The sequence below is a fragment of the Callithrix jacchus genome, chromosome 1 (genome assembly GCF_049354715.1).
Source record: "Callithrix jacchus isolate 240 chromosome 1, calJac240_pri, whole genome shotgun sequence".
NCBI lineage: Eukaryota > Metazoa > Chordata > Mammalia > Primates > Cebidae > Callithrix > Callithrix jacchus.
The window spans coordinates 171,254,858-171,273,290 of record NC_133502.1 but is presented as its reverse complement, the minus strand read 5'-3'; the positions used below and the strand labels follow the sequence as shown (position 1 = coordinate 171,273,290).

Here is an 18,433-nt window from a genome sequence, read left to right as displayed (position 1 = left end):
CCAAAACCTAAAATGCAATAAAAAAAAGATTAGTTGACTATATTTTTGTGGTTTTCTATGGTTCAAATCTTTCAACTCATGTTGAAATTTTATCTCCAGTGTGACATTGTTGAGAGATGTGGCCTTTGAGAGGTGAATGAATTAAGTCAATCATGGATTAGTGGGCTGACTGATGGGTTATCACAAGAGAGGGACTGGTGGCTTTTTAAGAAGAGGAAGAGGCACCTGAGCTAGGATGCTCAGCTTCCTTGCCCTGTGATGCCCTGCATTGCCTCAGGACTCTGTAGAGAGTCCCCACCTGTGAGAAAGCCCTCACCAGTTACGGCCTCTCAACTTTGGACTTCTCAGCCTCCATAACTGTAAGAGATAAATTCATTTTCCTTGCAAATTACTGAGTTTCAGGTATTCTGTTATAAGCAACAGAAAATGGACTAAGACATGGATCTATTTCTGGGTGAGCCTCAATTTTTACTTTAGTGAAAAGATATAAGTAAGAGGGTGAGGGTGAAGTAAGTGGTAAGTCAGGATCTGAACTCTGGTGTAGAGGTTAAGAGGTGAACTTTGGAGACACATTATCTCACATCGTATCCCAGCTCTGTGACTTTGGGTAAGTTCCTTAACCTCTAGGCAGATAGGAATGTTCTTGAGGTTCACACAATGATCAGTGAAGCATGGAAAGCATTGAAATTTTGGTTTGTTGCAGGACAGAAAATGGAGAAGGTGGATGTTAGGTTAGGATAATGGACTTTGGAGTTAGTACATGAGTTTAAATCTCTGTCTACCACTTACTAGTTGTATTACATTAGGTAGCACTCTCAGTTTCCTCATTTATAAAATAGAAATAATAATGATCCTGACTTCATTATCTTATTAAATTAAGTTTAGTTTTGCAGTAGTTAGACTGCCTGGCAGCAGAATTAGCTTCGAGAGTGTGCTTCCTGTGTCCAGAAGGGCCCACGGCTTGGTTTAATGCTCTTCTGTAACTGTCCTAAAGTTCTTAATACTCTTTCAACCAGGGAATGGGTCTCACATTTTCATTTTGCACTAAGTCCTGAAAACTAGGTAGTTTTCACCAGCCCAGCTGCAGAGCTCCAGCCTTACCTAAAAGCATCAGATGGACAGACAGACAGACAAACAAACAGAAGCCTGTGCTGGTGAAATGAATCATATATGTATGTTAGACAGATCTGGTTCAAGGCCTTCCAGTTTGTAATTGGTATAAATGATGAAAAAGAAATTGGTCTTACTAAATCATGCATTGGCCACAGACTTAATTGCCCTGGAGAGTGCTGAAGCACAGTTATAATTCCTAGATTCAGTCTGGACTACAGTGGTATGATTTTATTTATTTGCTCACTTGTTTATTTCACAACAACTCTTCTAGGCCTCATGCTAGGTTCTCTGGTGCTAAAGTTGAGACTCTCTATTCTCTGGGGTGGGGACTGGGGGGCGGATAAATGAGTGTGGGGGGTGTGGACAGACCTGGCTATGAATATCTCCAGTTCATCATTTCCCAGCGGTCTGAAATGCTGCTCAATGAGATAGTGGCCCAAGGTTAGTTAAGCATGAAAAGCACCCAGTTAAACAAAGTTAAATGTATTACCTTATTGCAGGACTTCTTAGAACCTCTAACCTTTACTTAGAACCTTTATAATGCACATGCTAATGTGCATTATACATTAAATGACTTCAAAGTGTCTTGGATTTCTGTTAGGTCTGGATGTCCTGACTTGTGCTGGGGGCTATTGAGTGAGCAGATTAGGACTCCCTGGAGTTGGGGCTGGGTTAGGAATCTGGCTCCACTTAAGTTTAGAGGACCTCCCGATGAGGAGGGACCCAAGGAGACAACCACTCCCTTCAGGATCTGCTGTGAGGCACTGAGGAAACCGTTTTCAAGGCATGGGTTTCACTTCCTGTGGCAGTAGGGAGCTTAAATTCAGGGTTCTTCTGGTCACATTTGCATTTGAGGAATATGATTTTGCTGTGTTGGGGAGGAAGAGTCCATAGCAAAGGATGAAGAATGGTCAGTGTCCTGTGCAACAGGATTGCTGAAACCTAATCCCATGTCAGGCTCTGATTTTTATTACCAAGAAAAAGAGCGACTCAAGATGGCACTGTGAGAATAACCCAGGATTGGAGCTCTTCTCGTTGAATCCGCAAACGAGACCCAAACGAAAAGTCAACAACTACGCAGACAACCAGCGGACAAATCCACAAAGATGGGAAGAAACCAGCGCAAAAAGGAGGAAAACACCCAAAACCAGGACACCTCGCCTCCTAGAAAGGACCAAAACTCCTCACCAGCAAGGGAGCAAAGCTGGACAGAGAATGACTGTGATGAAATGACGGAATTAGACTTCAGAAGATGGATAATGAGAAACTTTTGTGAGCTAAAAGATCATGTATTAAATCAATGCAAAGAAACTAAGAACGTTGAAAAAAGATTTGAAAAAAGATTCGAGGAAATGATAACAAGAATGGATACCTTAGAGAGGAATATGAATGAATTAAAGGAGCTGAAAAACACAATACGAGAACTTCGCGTAGCAAACACAAGTTTCAATAGCCGAATTGACCAAGCAGAAGAAAGAATATCTGAAGTCGAAGACCAACTCAATGAAATAAAACGAGAAACCAAGATCAGAGAAAAAAGCGCAAAAAGGAATGAACAAAGTCTCCAAGAAATGTGGGACTATGTGAAAAGACCTAACCTACGTTTGATAGGTGTACCAGAAGGGGACGAAGAGAATGAATCCCAGCTGGAAAATACTCTTCAGGACATCATCCAGGAAAATTTCCCCCACCTAGCAAGACAAGCCAACACTCAATTGCAGGAAATACAGAGAACACCACAAAGATATTCCGCAAGAAGAGCAACCCCAAGGCACATAATCGTCAGATTCAACAGGGTTGAAATAAAGGAGAGAATACTAAGGGCAGCCAGAGAGAAAGGTCGGGTCACCCACAAAGGGAAGCCCATCAGACTCACAGAAGATCTCGGCAGAAACACTACAAGCCAGAAGAGAGTGGGGGCCAATATTCAACATTCTTAAAGAAAAGAACTTTCAACCCAGAATTTCATATCCAGCCAAACTGAGCTTCAGAAGTGAAGGAAGAATAAAATCCTTTGCGAACAAGCAAGTACTCAGAGATTTTGTCACCACCAGGCCTGCTTTACAAGAGCTCCTAAAAGAGGCACTACACATAGAAAGGATCAATCAGTACCAGCCATTCCAAAATCACACTGAATGCTAAAGAGCTTCAACATAATGAAGAATCTACAACAACTAACAGGCAAAACAGCCACTTAGTATCAAAATGGCAGTATCAACTTCACACATAACAATATTAACCCTAAATGTAAATGGACTAAATGCACCAATCAAAAGACACAGACTGGCAAATTGGATAAAAATCCAAAACCCATCAGTGTGCTGTATCCAGGAAACCCATCTCACATGCAAGGATACACAAAGGCTCAAAATAAAGGGATGGAGGAAGATTTACCAAGCTAATGGAAAGCAAAAAAAAGCAGGAGTTGCAATTCTCATCTCTGATAAAATAGACTTTAAAGCAACAAAGATCAAAAGAGACAAAGAAGGCCATTACATAATGGTAAAAGGATCGATACAACAAGAAGAGCTAACGATCCTAAACATATATGGACCCAACACAGGAGCACCCAGATACATAAGGCAAGTTCTTAATGACTTACAAAAGGACTTAGACTCCCACACAATAATAGTGGGAGACTTTAACACTCCACTGTCAATATTAGACAGATCAACCAGACAGAAAATCAACAAGGATACCCAGGGCTTGAACTCAGACCTGGAGCAAGCAAACCTGGTGGACATTTACAGAACTCTCCACCCCAAATCCACAGAATACACATTCTTCTCAGCACCACATCACACCTACTCTAAAATTGACCACATAATTGGAAGTAAAGCACTGCTCAACAAATGCAAAACAACTGAAATCATAACAAACAGCCTCTCAGACCATAGTGCAATCAAGTTAGAACTCAGAATTCAGAAACCGACCCAGAACTGCACAGCTTCATGGAAACTGAACAACTGGCTCTTGAATGTTGACTGGGTAAACAACGAAATGAAGGCAGAAATAAAGAAGTTCTTCGAAACCAATGAGAACGAAGACACAACGTGCCAGATCCTCTGGGACACATTTAAAGCAGTCTCTAGAGGAAAGTATATAGCAATAAGTGCCCATATGAGGAGAATGGAGAGATCCAAAATTGACACCCTATCGTCAAAATTGAAAGAGCTAGAGGAGCAAGATCAAAAAAACTCAAAACCCAGCAGAAGACAAGAAATTACTAAGATCAGAGCTGAGCTGAAGGAGATTGAGACACGAAAAACCCTTCAAAAAATCAATAAATCCAAGAGCTGGTTTTTTGAAAAGATCAACAAAATAGACAGACCACTAGCCAGATTGATTAAAAATAAAAGACAGAACAACCAAATAGATGCAATAAAAAATGATAAAGGGGAAATCACCACAGATTCCACAGAAATTCAAACCATCATCAGAGAATATTACAAACAACTATATGCACATAAACTAGTAAACCTGGAAGAAATGGATAAATTCCTGGACTCCTGTGTCCTCCCAAGCCTAAACCAGGAGGAAGCTGAAACTATGAATAGACCAATAACAAGGTCTGAAGTTGAGGCAGCAATTAAGAGCCTACCACACAAATAAAGCCCAGGTCCAGACGGGTTCACAGCCGAATTCTACCAGACACACAAGGAGGAGCTGGTACCATTCCTTCTAAAACTATTTCAAACAATCCAAAAAGAGGGAATCCTTCCCAAATCATTTTATGAGACCAACATCATCCTGATACCAAAACCCGGCAGAGACCCAACGAGAAAAGAAAACTTCAGGCCAATATCCATGATGAACATAGATGCAAAAATCTTCAATAAAATATTGGCAAGCCGATTGCAACAGCAAATCAAAAAACTTATTCATCATGATCAAGTAGGATTCATCCCAGGGATGCAAGGCTGGTTCAACATACACAAGTCTATCAACATAATTCACCACATAAACAGAACCAAAAACAAAAACCACATGATTATCTCAATTGACGCAGAGAAGGCATTTGACAAAATTCAACAGCCCTTTATGCTAAAAACCCTCAATAAACTCGGTATCGATGGAACGTATCTCAAAGTAATAAAAGCTATTTATGACAAACCAACAGCCAATATCATACTGAATGGGCAAAAACTGGAAGCATTCCCTTTGAAATCTGGCACTAGACAAGGATGCCCTCTGTCACCACTCCTATTCAATATAGTACTGGAAGTTCTAGCCAGAGCAATCAGGCAAGAAAAAGAAATAAAGGGTATTCAAATAGGAAAGGTGGAAGCCCAATTGTCTCTATTTGCAGACGACATGATAGTATACCTAGAAGACCCCATCGCCTCAGCCCAAAAACTCCTGAAACTGATAAACAACTTCAGCAAAGTCTCAGGATATAAAATCAACGTGCAAAAATTACAAGCATTCGTCTACACCAATAACAGACTTAAAGAAAGCCAAATCAAGAGCGAACTGCCATTCGCAATTGCTACAAAAAGAATAAAATACCTTGGAATACAACTCACAAGGAACGTAAGGGACCTCTTCAAGGAGAACTACAAACCACTGCTCAACGAAATCAGAGAGGACACAAACAGATGGAGAAACATTCCATGTTCATGGTTAGGAAGAATTAATATCGTGAAAATGGCTATACTGCCCAAAGTAATTTACAGAATCAACGCTATCCCCATCAAGCTACCATTGACTTTCTTCACAGAACTGGAAAAAACCACCATGAACTTCATATGGAACCAAAAGAGAGCCCGCATAGCCAAGTCAATTCTAAGCAAAAAGAACACAGCGGGGGGCATCACACTACCGGATTTCAAACTATACTACAAGGCTACAGTAATCAAAACAGCATGGTACTGGTACAAAAACAGAGATATAGACCAATGGAACAAAACAGAGGCACCGGAGGCAACACAACATACATACAGCTATACAATCTTTGATAAACCTGACAAAAACAAGCAATGGGGAAAGGATTCCATGTTTAACAAATGGTGTTGGGAAAACTGGCTAGCCATGTGCAGAAAGCAGAAACTGGACCCCTTCCTGACACCTTACACTAAAATTAACTCCAGATGGATTAAAGACTTAAACATAAGACCTGGCACCATAAAAACCCTAGAAGGAAATCTAGGCAAAACTATCCAGGACATAGGAGTAGGCAAGGACTTCATGAACAAAACACCAAAAGCATTGGCAACAAAAGCCAAAATAGACAAATGGGACCTAATGAAACTCCACACCTTCTGCACGGCAAAAGAAACAGTCACTAGAGTGGATCGGCAACCAACAGAATGGGAAAAAATTTTTGCAGTCTACCCATCTGACAAAGGGCTGATATCCAGAATTTACAAAGAACTCAAACAGATTTACAGGAAAAAAACAAACAATCCCATTCAAAAGTGGGCAAAGGATATGAACAGATACTTGATGAAAGAAGACATATATGAGGCCAACAATCATATGAAAAAATGCTCATCGTCACTGGACATCAGAGAGATGCAAATCAAAACCACATTGAGATACCATCTCACGCCAGTTAGAATGGCGATCATTAAAAAATCTGGAGACAACAGATGCTGGAGAGGATGTGGAGAAAAAGGAACACTTTTACACTGTTGGTGGGAGTGTAAATTAGTTCAACCATTGTGGAAGACAGTGTGGCGATTCCTCAAGGCCTTAGAAATAGAAATTCCATTTGACCCAGCAATCCCATTACTGGGTATATATCCAAAAGACTATAAATCATTCTACTATAAGGACACATGTACACGAATGTTCATCGCAGCACTGTTTACAATAGCAAAGACCTGGAATCAACCCAAATGCCCATTGATAATAGACTGGATTGGACAAATGTGGCACATATACACCATGGAATATTATGCAGCAATCAGAAATGATGAGTTCGTGTCGTTTGTAGGGACATGGATGAATCTGGAAAACATCATCCTCAGCAAACTGACACAAGAACAGAAAATGAAACACCGCATATTCTCACTCATAGGTGGGTGATGAAAAATGAGAACACATGGACACAGAAAGGGGAGTACTAAACACTGGGGTCTATCGGTGGGAAAAGGGGAGGGCCAGTGGGAGGGGGAGGTGGGGAGGGATAGCCTGGGGAGAAATGCCAAATGTGGGTGAAGGGGAGAAGAAAAGCAAAGCAGGCTGCCATGTGTGTACCTACGCAACTGTCTTACATGCTCTGCTCATGTACCCCAAAACCTATAATCCAATAAAAAATTAAAAAAAAAAAAAAGAAAAAGAGCAAAAGCACTTCCACATAAAGGTGGGCTTGATCTTCAATATAAACTGCTCCTCTGCTGAGGAGTTTGAGGAAGTCTCTGACAGAGGCTACAGTTACATTAACTGCTACTTTTACAATCAAGTTTGGCTCTGACTTCTATGAATAAAGTGTAGAGGTTCAGGATAGATTTGAAAACCAATTCCTCCCCAAGTGTCTTCTCAATCCTCCCCACTCACTGTGATTCCCTCTTTTGCTCTCTGTCTCTCTCTGGCTAGAGGAGGCAGTTTCACTTTGCACTGGGTCCTGAAAACTAGGTACCCAGTCCTGCCTGGTAAGGAAGGCTGGTAAGGAAGAGACATGATATCAGAGACTCAGGCCCTGTTTTTGTTCTTCTGCCATATGTAGCTCCTATTCCCAAAGCTGCTTCATGATACAACATGGCTGCTGGAGTTCTTGTCATTGCATCTGCATTCCAAGCAGTAAAAAGGAGGAAAGGGAGGATAAAAGAGAAGCTTCTTTCTTTTAATAGTTTCCAGAAACACCTCAGAACTCTTCTGCTTACATCTCATGGATCAGAACTTGGACACATGGCCACATCTCATTGCAGAGGAGGCTGGGAAATGATGTTAGCTAGGCAGCAATATGCCCAGCTCAAAAATGGAGGTTTTAGCAAGAAGGGGAAAATGGATATTGGAAAACAATTAGTACTCTACCACATATCAAATACTATTTCCCTGGCTAAAAAATTCATTTTTCTGTTATCTATTTTATTTATTTCTGCCATATCTTTATTATTTCTTTCTGTGAGCATTGGATCTATTTTGCTATTCTTTTTCTAGTTTCTTAAGGTGTACCATTATTAATCTGAGATCTTTCTTTTTCAATGTAGGTGTGTATTGTTATACATTTCACTCCCAGCACTGCTTTCACTACAACCCATATGGTCTGGTTTTGCTTTTGGTATGTTGTGTTTTTGCTTTTATTCATTTCTTAGTATTTTCTGATTTTCCTTGTGATTTCTTCTTTAACCTATTGGTTGTTTAAGAGTATGTTATTTGATTTCCATATATTTGTGAGTTTTCTAGATTTCCTTCTGTTGTTGATTTCTAGCTTCATTCCATTGTAGTCAGAGAAGATATGTATAATTTAAATCTTTAGAAATGTATTGAGAATTGCTTTCTGACCTGACATATGATCCACGTTATGACTATCCTTATGACTAAAGGATGTTTTAGTTCAAAGATGTCCCAGGATATTTTAGTGTGAAAGTGGAGGGGCAGACTCCTTTTTTTCCTGTGGCTATTGAGCTGGAGAATTTGAAGAGTGTGAAAGCCATGCTCCTCTGCAGGTGGGGAAAAGCATGTGCAGGTGGAGAAAACAAGCCAATACGCAGAGACAAAAAGGGGAGTGACCCCTAGTACCAGTCATTTTTAAGTCCTTCCTCACTCCTGACCTATTCCAATAAATCCTCCTTTTGTCTTAAATTATTTGAACGGAGGCTTTTATCATTTGCTATGAAAGAGCCCTGTCTATTGATGTTGTCATTTTCCATTTCTGAGAGTAGGGACCATGTGGATAATTAAAAACAATTTTTTTTTTTTTTTGGCAGAGAGAGTTTTTTTTTCTGGAACTAAATCACAGAAAGGATTTATTACTTGATTTTATATTGAAGGACATCAAATAACACAATGCATGTCTTGTGTATCTGTGTAGCTCTTTAGGGCTTATAAAATTATTTTGAATCCATTAGCTTTTCTGAGCTTCAGTCTCTCTGAGACATAGATTTTACTTCCCCAGTTGTACAGATGAGAAAACGGAGGCTCAAGGAGACAATCTGGCTTATCTACATGGCTGCTTAGCAGTGGCACCACTCATTCTTCCCAGGTTCCAGGGATTCTGATGTGGACACATTTTGGTGGTCATCATTCTGCCTACCTCAGTCAGTATTTTAGCCAATGAAGAAATAAATCAGAACAATGATTACAGGACTGCTTGGGGAGGGTGGTACAGGATTACTCTGATGGAGGAGGGAGAAGAAGACTAAAACCAAATGCTCAAAAGAGTGTAGTTGAAGAATATAAATAGTTCAATGAAAGGAAAAATGAGGCAGTGGAAATAGAGGTATGGGATGAGGGGAAATACAGGCACCTAGGTTGATTCCATGTTTTTGCTATTGTGAATAAACTTATAAGCACATGTCTCTTCTTAGCAGAATGAATTATTTTCCTTTGGATATATAACCAGTAGTGGGATTGTTGAGTTGAATGGTAGTTCTGTTTTAAGTTATTTGAAGTCTCCAGACTGTTTTTCACATTGGCTGAACTAATTTACATTTCCACCAACAGTGTATGAGCGTTCCCTTTTCTCTGAAGCCTTGCCAGCATCTGTTTTTTTTTTTTGACTTTTTAATAATTGTCATTCTGAACTAGTGTCAGATTATATCTCATTGTGATTTTAATGTGCATTTCTCTGATGATTAGTGATGTTGAGCATTTTTTCTTATGTTTTTTGGCCACTTGTATACTTCTTTTGAGGAGTGTTCATGTCCTTTGCTTGTTTAAAAATTTTTTTAAACTTTTATTTTAGGTTCAGGTGTACCTGTACAGGTTTGTTACCTAGGTAAACTCATGCCATCGGGGTTTGTTGTACAAATTATTTCATGACCCAGGTACTAAGCCTAATATCGAATAGGCATTTTTTCTGCTCCTGTCTCTTCTCCTGCCCTACACCCTCAGGTAGGTCACAGTGTCTGTTGTTTCCTTTTTGTGTCTATGTGTTCTCATAATTTAGCTCCCACTTATAAGTGAGAACGTGGTATTTTGTGTCTGTTCCTGTGTTCATTTGGTAAGGATAATGACCTCCAGCTCCATCCATGTTCCTGCAAAGGACAGGATCTCATTCTTTTTTATGACTGCGTAGTATTCCATGGTGTATATGTATATATATATATATTCCATGGTATATATATATATGTGCATATATATATATGTATATATACACTATGGAATACTATGCTGTCATGAAAAAGAATATATGTGTATATATATATGTATATATATATATACACACACACCATGGAATACTATGCAGTATATATATATTTTATATATATATATATGCCATGGAATACTATGCAGTCATACAAAAGAATGAGATCCTGTAATCCCAGCACTTTGGGAGGCTGAGGTGGGTGGATCACGAGGTCAAGAGATCGAGACCATCCTGGTCAACATGGTGAAACCCCGTCTCTACTAAAAATAAAAAAAATTAGCTGGGCATGGTGGCACGTGCCTATAATCCCAGCTACTCAGGAGGCTGAGACAGGAGAATTGCCTGAACCCAGGAGGCAGAAGTTGCGGTGAGCCAAGATCATTCCATTGCACTCCAGCCTGGGTAACAAGAGCAAAACTCCATCTCAAAAAAAAAATGAGATCCTGTCCTATACATATATATATATACACACACATATATATGTATACACACACACACACACACACACACACACACACACACATATCATGGAATACTATGCAGTCATAAAAAAGAATGAGATCCTGTCCTTTGCAGGATATATATATATATATATATATATATATATATTGTGTCTGTGTGTGTGTGTGTGTGTGTGTATACATACACATACATACTACATTTTCTTTATCCAGTCTGCCACTGACAGTCATTTAGGTCGAGTTTATGTCTTGGCTATTGTGAATAGTGCTGCAATGAATGTACACATGCATGTGTCTTTATAATAGAATAATTTATATTTCTTTGGGTATATACTCAGTAATGGGATTGCTGGGTTGAATAGTAGTTCTGTTTTTAGGTCTTTGAAGAATGACCACACTTCTTTCCACAACAGTTGAGCCAATTTACACTCCCACCAACAGTGTATAAGTGTCCTTTTTCTCTGCAACCTCACCAGCATCTGTTATTTTTTTGACTTTTTAGTAATAGCCATTCTGACTGGTGTGAGATGGTATCTCATTGTGGTTTTCATTTGCATTTCTCTAATGATCAGTGATGTTGAGCTTTTTTCATGTGTTTGTTGGCCGCATGTATGTCTTCTTTTAAAAAATGAGAACACATGGACACAGGGAGGGGAGTACTAAACACTGGGGTCTATTGGGGGGAAAAGGGGAGAGCCAGTGGGAGGGGGAGGTGGGGAGGAATAGCCTGGGGAGAAATGCCAAATATGGGTGAAGGGGAGAAAGGAAGCAAAACACACTGCCATGTGTGTACCTACGCAACTGTCTTGCATGTTCTGCTCATGTACCCCAAAACCTAAAATGCAATAAAAAATTTTAAAAAAAAGTATCTTTTCATGCTTTTTGCCCACTTACTTTTTTGAAAGAAAGCAAGTTTATTAGCGTGTCAGTGTACAGCAGAATGGCTGCTCCATAGACATATCAGGGCTATCCCACAGGTAGGGTGGCCCAGCATAGCAGCAGCAGCAGCAGTGTATAGCAATAGTAGTTGTCTAGAGCAGCCATCCCTATAAATTGCTGGCTCTTTGCCCACTAATGAATGGGGCTGTTGTTTTATTTCTTGTAAATTTGTTTAAGTTACTTATAGATGCTGGATGTTAGACCTTTGTCAGGTGCCTAGTTTGCAGAAATTTTCTGCCATTTTGTAGGTTGTTTGTTTACTCTGAGGATAGTTTCTTTTGCTGTGAGGAAGCTCTTTAGTTAAATTAGATCCCATTTGTCAGTTTTTGCTATTGTTGCAATTGCTTTTGGCATCTTCATTGTGATTTCTTCGCTCATTCCTATATCCATAATGGTATTACCTAGGTTGTCTTCCAGGGCTTTTATAGTTTTGTGTTTTACATTTAAGTCTTTCATTCATATCGACTTGATTTTTATACATGGGTTAAGAAAGAGGTCCTGCTTCAATCTTCTGCATATGGCTGCCTGGTTATCCCTGCGCCATTTATTGAATAGGGCATCCTTTCCACATTGCTTGTTTTTGCCAGCTTTGTTAAAGATCAGATGGTTGTAGGCATGCTGTCTTATTTTTGAGTTCTCTATTCTATTCCATTGGTTTTTGTGTCTATTTTTGTACCTGTACCACGTGTTTTTGGTTACTATGGTATAGTTATGTAGTATAGTTTGAAGTCAAGTGGCATAATGCCTCCAGCTTTGTTCTTTTTGTTTTAGGATAGCCTTGGCTATTTAGGCTCTTTTTTTGATTCCACATGAGTTTTAAAATAGTTTTTCCTAATTCTGTGAAGAAGGTTATCAGTAGTTTGATGGGAATAGCCTTGAATCTGTACATTGCTTTGGACCGTGTAGCCGTTGTAGCAATGTCAATTCTTTTCATCCATGAACATGGAATATTGTTGCATTTGTCGACTCTGATTTCTTTGAGTAATGTTTGGTAGTTCTGATCATAGAGATCTTTCACCTCCATGGTTAGCTGTATTCCTAGGTATCTTATTCTTTCTGGGTGATTGTGAATAGGACTACATTCCTGATTTGGCTCTCAGCTTGACTGTTGTTGGTGTGTAGGAATGCAAATGATTTTTGTATGTTGATTTTGTATCCTGAGATTTCACCAAAGTTGTTTATCAGCTTAAAGAGCTTTGGGGCCAAGACTGTGGGGTTTTCTAGGTATATAATCACGTCTGCAAACAGGAATAGTCTTCTTATGTTCTTGCTTGGATGCCCTTTCTTTCTTTCTCTTGCCTGGCTAGGACTTGCAATACTATGTTGAATAGGAGTGGTGAGACAGGGCATCTTTATCTTGTGCTGGTTTTTAAGGAGAATGCTTTCAGTTTTTGCCCATTCAGTATGATGTTGGCTATAGGTTTATCATAGATGGATCTTATTATTTTGAGGTATGTTTCTTTAATACCTAGTTTATTGGGAAGTACAAAGAATTTGTATTCAAACTTTTTACTCAAAACTCTTTGTACATCTGGTAGAATTCAGCTGCGAATCATCTGGTCCTGAGTTTTTTTTTTTAGTTGGTAGTCTATTTATTACTGATTCAATTTTGGAGCTTGTTATTGGCCTATTCAAGGATTCGATTTCTTCCTGGTTCAGTTTGGGACAGCATGTGTTCAGGAATTTATTTCCTCTAGTTTATGTGCATAGAGGTGTTTGTAGTACTTGCTGATGGTTGTTTGTATTTCTGTGGGATCAGTGGTAATATCCTATTTTCTTTCCTAATTGTGTTTATTTGGATCTTCTTTCTTTTCTTCTTTATTATTACAGCTAGTGGTTTATCTATTTTTTAATGAAAAAAAAAAACTCAACTCTTGGACTTGTTGATCTTTTGAATGGGTTTTCATGTCTCAGTCTCCTGTTCAGCTCTGATTTATTTCTTGTTCTCTACTAGTTTTGGGGTTGGTTTATTCTTGGTTCTCTAGCTCTTTTAGTTGTGATGTTAGGTTGTTAACTTGAGACCTTTCCAGCTTTTTGATGTGGGCATTTAGTGCTATAAATTTGCCTCTTAACACTGCTTAAGCTGTGTCCAAGAGATTCTGATACACTGAATATTTGTTCTCACTAGTTTCAAAGAACTTCTTGATTTCTGCCTTAATTTCACTACTTACCTGAAAATCATTCAGGAACAAGTTGTGTAATTTCCATATACATAACTTGTATGGTTTTGAGCAATTCCCTTAGTCTCAATTTCTAAATTGAATGTGCTGTGGCCTGAAACAGTGGTCATTATAATTTCAGTTCTTTTGCTTTTACTGAGAATTGTTTTATGTCCAATTTTGGGCTCAATTTTGGAGTATATGCCATGTGGTGATAAGAAGAATGTGTATTCTGTTGTCTTTGGGTGGAGAGTTCTGCAGATGTCTATCAGGTCCATTTGATTCAGTGCTGAGTTCAAGTCCTGAATATCTTTCTTAGTATTCTGCTTTGATAATCTGTCTAATACTATCATACTATCAGTTGGTTGTTGAAGTCTCCTGCTGTTATTGTGTGGCAGTCTAAGTCTCTTGGAAGGTCTCTAAGAATTTACTTAATGAATCTGGGTGATCCTGTGTTGGGCGCCTATATATTAAGACAGTTAAGTCTTCTCATTGAATTGAACCCTTTACCATTATATAATGCCCTTTTAATCTTTTAAAAATCTTTAAGTCTGATTCATCTGTAATTAGGATTGTAGCCTCTGCTTTTTTCTGTTTTCAATTTGCTTAGTATATTTTTCTTCATTCCTTTATTTTGAGCTTATGAGTGTGATTGTGTGTGAGCTGGGTCTCTCAAAGACAGCAGACAATGGGGTCTTGGCTCTATTGAATTTGCCATTCTGTGCCTTTTAATTGGGGCATTTAGCCCACTGACACAAGATAAGTATTGATATACATGGATTTGATCCTGTCATTATAATGTTAGCTGATTGTTATGCTGCTTTGTTTTTGTGTTTGATTTATAGTGTCACTGGTCTGTATAGTTTACTGTGTTTTGTAGTGTGGTTGGTAACAGTCTTTCCATATTTAGTGCTTCCTTCAGAAGCTCTTGTAAGGAAGGTTAGGTGGTAATAAATTCCCTTAGCATTTGCTTGTCTGAAAAGGATCTTATTTCTCTTTTGCTTATGAAGCTTAGTTTGGCTGGTTGTGAAATTCTTGGTTAGAATTTCTTTTCTTTAATAATGTTGAATATTGCTCCCCAGTATCTTCTGGTTTATAGGATTTCTGCTCAGCATTCTGCTGTTAGTCTGATGGGCTTCCCTTTGTTGGTAACCTGACGTTTTTCTCTTGCTGCCTTTAACATTTTTTCTTTCATTTCAAACTTGGAGCATCTGATGATTATGTGTCTTGGGGATGATCTTGTAAAGTATCTTCCTGAGGTTTTCTGCATTTCCTGAATTTGAATATTGGCCTCTCTAGCTATGTTGAAGAAGTTCTTATGAATTATATCCTGAAATATGTTTTCCAAGTTGCTTCCATCCTCCCCATCTCTTTCAGGGAAACCAATGAGTAGTAGATTTGGTCTCTTTACAAATCCCATATTTCTCAGAGGTTTTATTCATTTATTTTCATTCTCTTTTCTCTATTCTTGCCTATTTCAGAAAGCTAGACTTCAAGCTCTGACATTCTTTCCTCTGCTTGGTCTATTCTGCTATTAATACTTGTGAGTGCATAATAAAAATATTGTAGTGTGTTTTTTCTGCTCCGTCAGGTTTGTTATGTTCTTTCCTATATTGACTATTTTGTCCGTCAGCACCTGTATCATTTTTATTGTGATTCTTAGCTTCTGGGATTGACTTTCAACATATTCCTGCATCTCAATGATCTTCATTTCTATCCATATTTCGAATTCTATTTTTGTCACTTCTGCCGTCTTAGCCTTGTTCAGAACCCTTGATAGAGAGCTAGTGTAGTTATTTGGAGGGAAGAAGGCACCCTTGATTTTCAAGTTGTCAGAATTCTTGTGTTGGTTCTTTCTCATCTTCATGGGTTGATGCTCCTTCAATCTTTGAAGGTGCTTTCCTTTGGATTGGTTTTTTTTTTTACCTTAATGACCTTGAGGGTTTAATTGTGGTATAAGGTGGACTCAGTTGACTGGCTTTGTCTCTAGAAGATATTAGGGGATCAAGGCTCAACACCCCACTTCTGGACTGCATGCTCGAAATCTGGGGTACTGGTATTGTGCTCTGACTTTGTTCTTGGTTCCTTGCAGTTAGAAACCCTGTGCACTGAGAGTCAAGATGCTCCTGGACCACTGGTCACTACACTTCCATGGGTGGTGCCAGGCAAGGCATTTCATGGGTGGTAGCAGTGGGATCCATCCTTTTTCACATGTGCCAGCAGTAGTAGCAGCAGTGGCTCATGGCAGGGTGCATGATCATTGGCTGTGGCGGAGGGTTGGCAGGTTCTTGGATGCTGGCCTCCATAAGGCCTGGATTGCTCCGACGTCATCAGACGTTCATGATTGTTGAATGGATAAAACCCTTCTAAGCCTTAACTTCTGTTCCTAAATTGGCCAACCACAAATTCTGGTGAGTACTTGCTAATTAATATTTGGGTTTTTCCTATTCTCAGCTCAGATAGATACTGTTGGTTGCCTCTGTTTCCTCCTGCTCAGATGCTGAAAACACTTGGATCATGTAACTGTTGGTTATTTGTCTCTAGCTTCCTGTATTTGGGGATTTATGGGGATTCTTTGTGTCTTCAAGTTGTTGTCATTTTAGTATTCTAATTGTGCTATTTTCATGAGACTACTTAGGGGGATTAAAAAGTCTAAGCTAGAAAACCTAAAAAGACAAATAACAAGCAATGGGATTGAATCAGTAATAAAATGTACTCAATGAAGAAAAGTCCAGGGATGGATGGCTTCATTGCTGAGTTCTACAAAACTTTTAAAGAACTAAAACCAAACTACTCCAAATTGAAGGGAAGAGAGTTCTTCCAAACTCATTACAAGGCCAGCAGTACCCTGATACCAGAACTGATGAGGACACAACAAGAACAACAAAAAACCCATGGGCCAACATGCCTGATAAATACAGATGCAAGAAATCTCAACAAAATGCTATCAAACCAAATCCAACAGCACATCAAAAAGATTATATACCATGATTAAAATTGATCAAGTTGGTACCTTGTATCTTTTTATTGTTGAGTTGTATTCCACTGCATGAATATAGTGTAATTTGTTTATCCCTTCCTGTGTTGTAGTTTTTTTTCCAGCTTTTGGCAATTATGAATAAAGCTGCTATAAACATTAAAAAAAATCTAAGCTGTCCCCCAAGGTCTAACAATAGTATAATTAGAGCCTCAGAAAGAGAGGAGAGAGTTTGGGGCAAAATGGTATTTGAATGAACATTGGACTAAATTTTTCCAAATGCAAAGAAAAATATCTTTCCAAGATCTAGGAAGCTCAATAAACCCCAAGCCAGATAAACATAAAGATTTTTGTATATAGCTGAACTATAGTCAAATTATTAAAAAGCAAAAATAAATTTATACAGAACAAAAAATAAATTTACCTATGGGAGAAACAAAGATAGGAATGATAGCTGATTTCTCTTTAGAAGCAATGTAAGCCATAAAACAATAGAACAAAATTGACACAAATTATAATTCTCACCTCCATTTATTCCTTAACATGTTCCAATCTGGCTCTTTTTCCTTTTCTGTATTGCAAATTCACCAAGGGCATCAATGGCCACCAATATAATTAAAGCCAATGGAAAATCTTCAGGCTTACTTTGCTTATCAAACTCTCATCATATTTTGTTACTTATTAATAGCCCCTGCCTCTTGAAATTTCCTCTTTTCTTGGATTCTATGACTACTCCTATTAAGTCCCCCTTGATAATATGTTCTCTATCAGAGTTTTCAATGCCAGAAATACTTTGTATGTCCCATTCTCCTCAGATCTCTTGCTACACAGTGTTCCTAGTTGATATCACTTGCTCTAATAGGCAACATGTGTTCAATGAGCTGGATATTTTTTAGTTCAGTATTAAGCAAAATCTATTATTTATGTTTTTAAAATGAGTTTGCACTAAAAGGACTTGATACATTTACCTTTATGATTCTTTTAACAAATGACAGGCTTATAGTATTATTATTGTATTGTATTCAAGCAGCCTCCAAGGTACTTATATGATGGAAGATGGAACAAGACTTCTGGTCTACTCTCAAGGGCTATGCAGGAGCATTCCACCTGATGTGGCAAGATCCTCAGAGGTCTACTTCTAAGACCCTTATTCTGATTATATATACCTTCAAAAATTTTTTTCCTCTTACTGATGCTTATTAGTACATTTCTGGGTTAACATCTGGGCTCTCTTGTTTGAAAAGAAAAAATCTTATTAAAGTCTTCAGATACTTCTTACCCACTGACAGTACCTTATTGTGAAAGGTAACAGGATGTCTTGGGGAAACTGGCATCATATCCTGGCAGAGACAACACTCCAGTTCCAACCGAGAAGTTTAGGATTTACCAAGGGAATAGACTGGAAACTTTTTTTACCTCAAAGTGCTATCTCATGGTCACTTGTTATTTAAAATTTCCTTTAATTTGAACTTCTGGGAATATCTTAAAGTTTTTCATTAAAAAATAATGATTTCTTAGTGGCCATGCA

The 18,433-nt window shown here is 38.6% G+C and overlaps 1 protein-coding gene across 1 annotated transcript in view; it reads left to right on the top strand.

The window, feature by feature from the left end:
- LOC103794845 (olfactory receptor 1L8) overlaps window positions 1-18,433 on the top strand; it is a 390,653-nt gene that overhangs the window by 159,044 nt on the left and 213,176 nt on the right.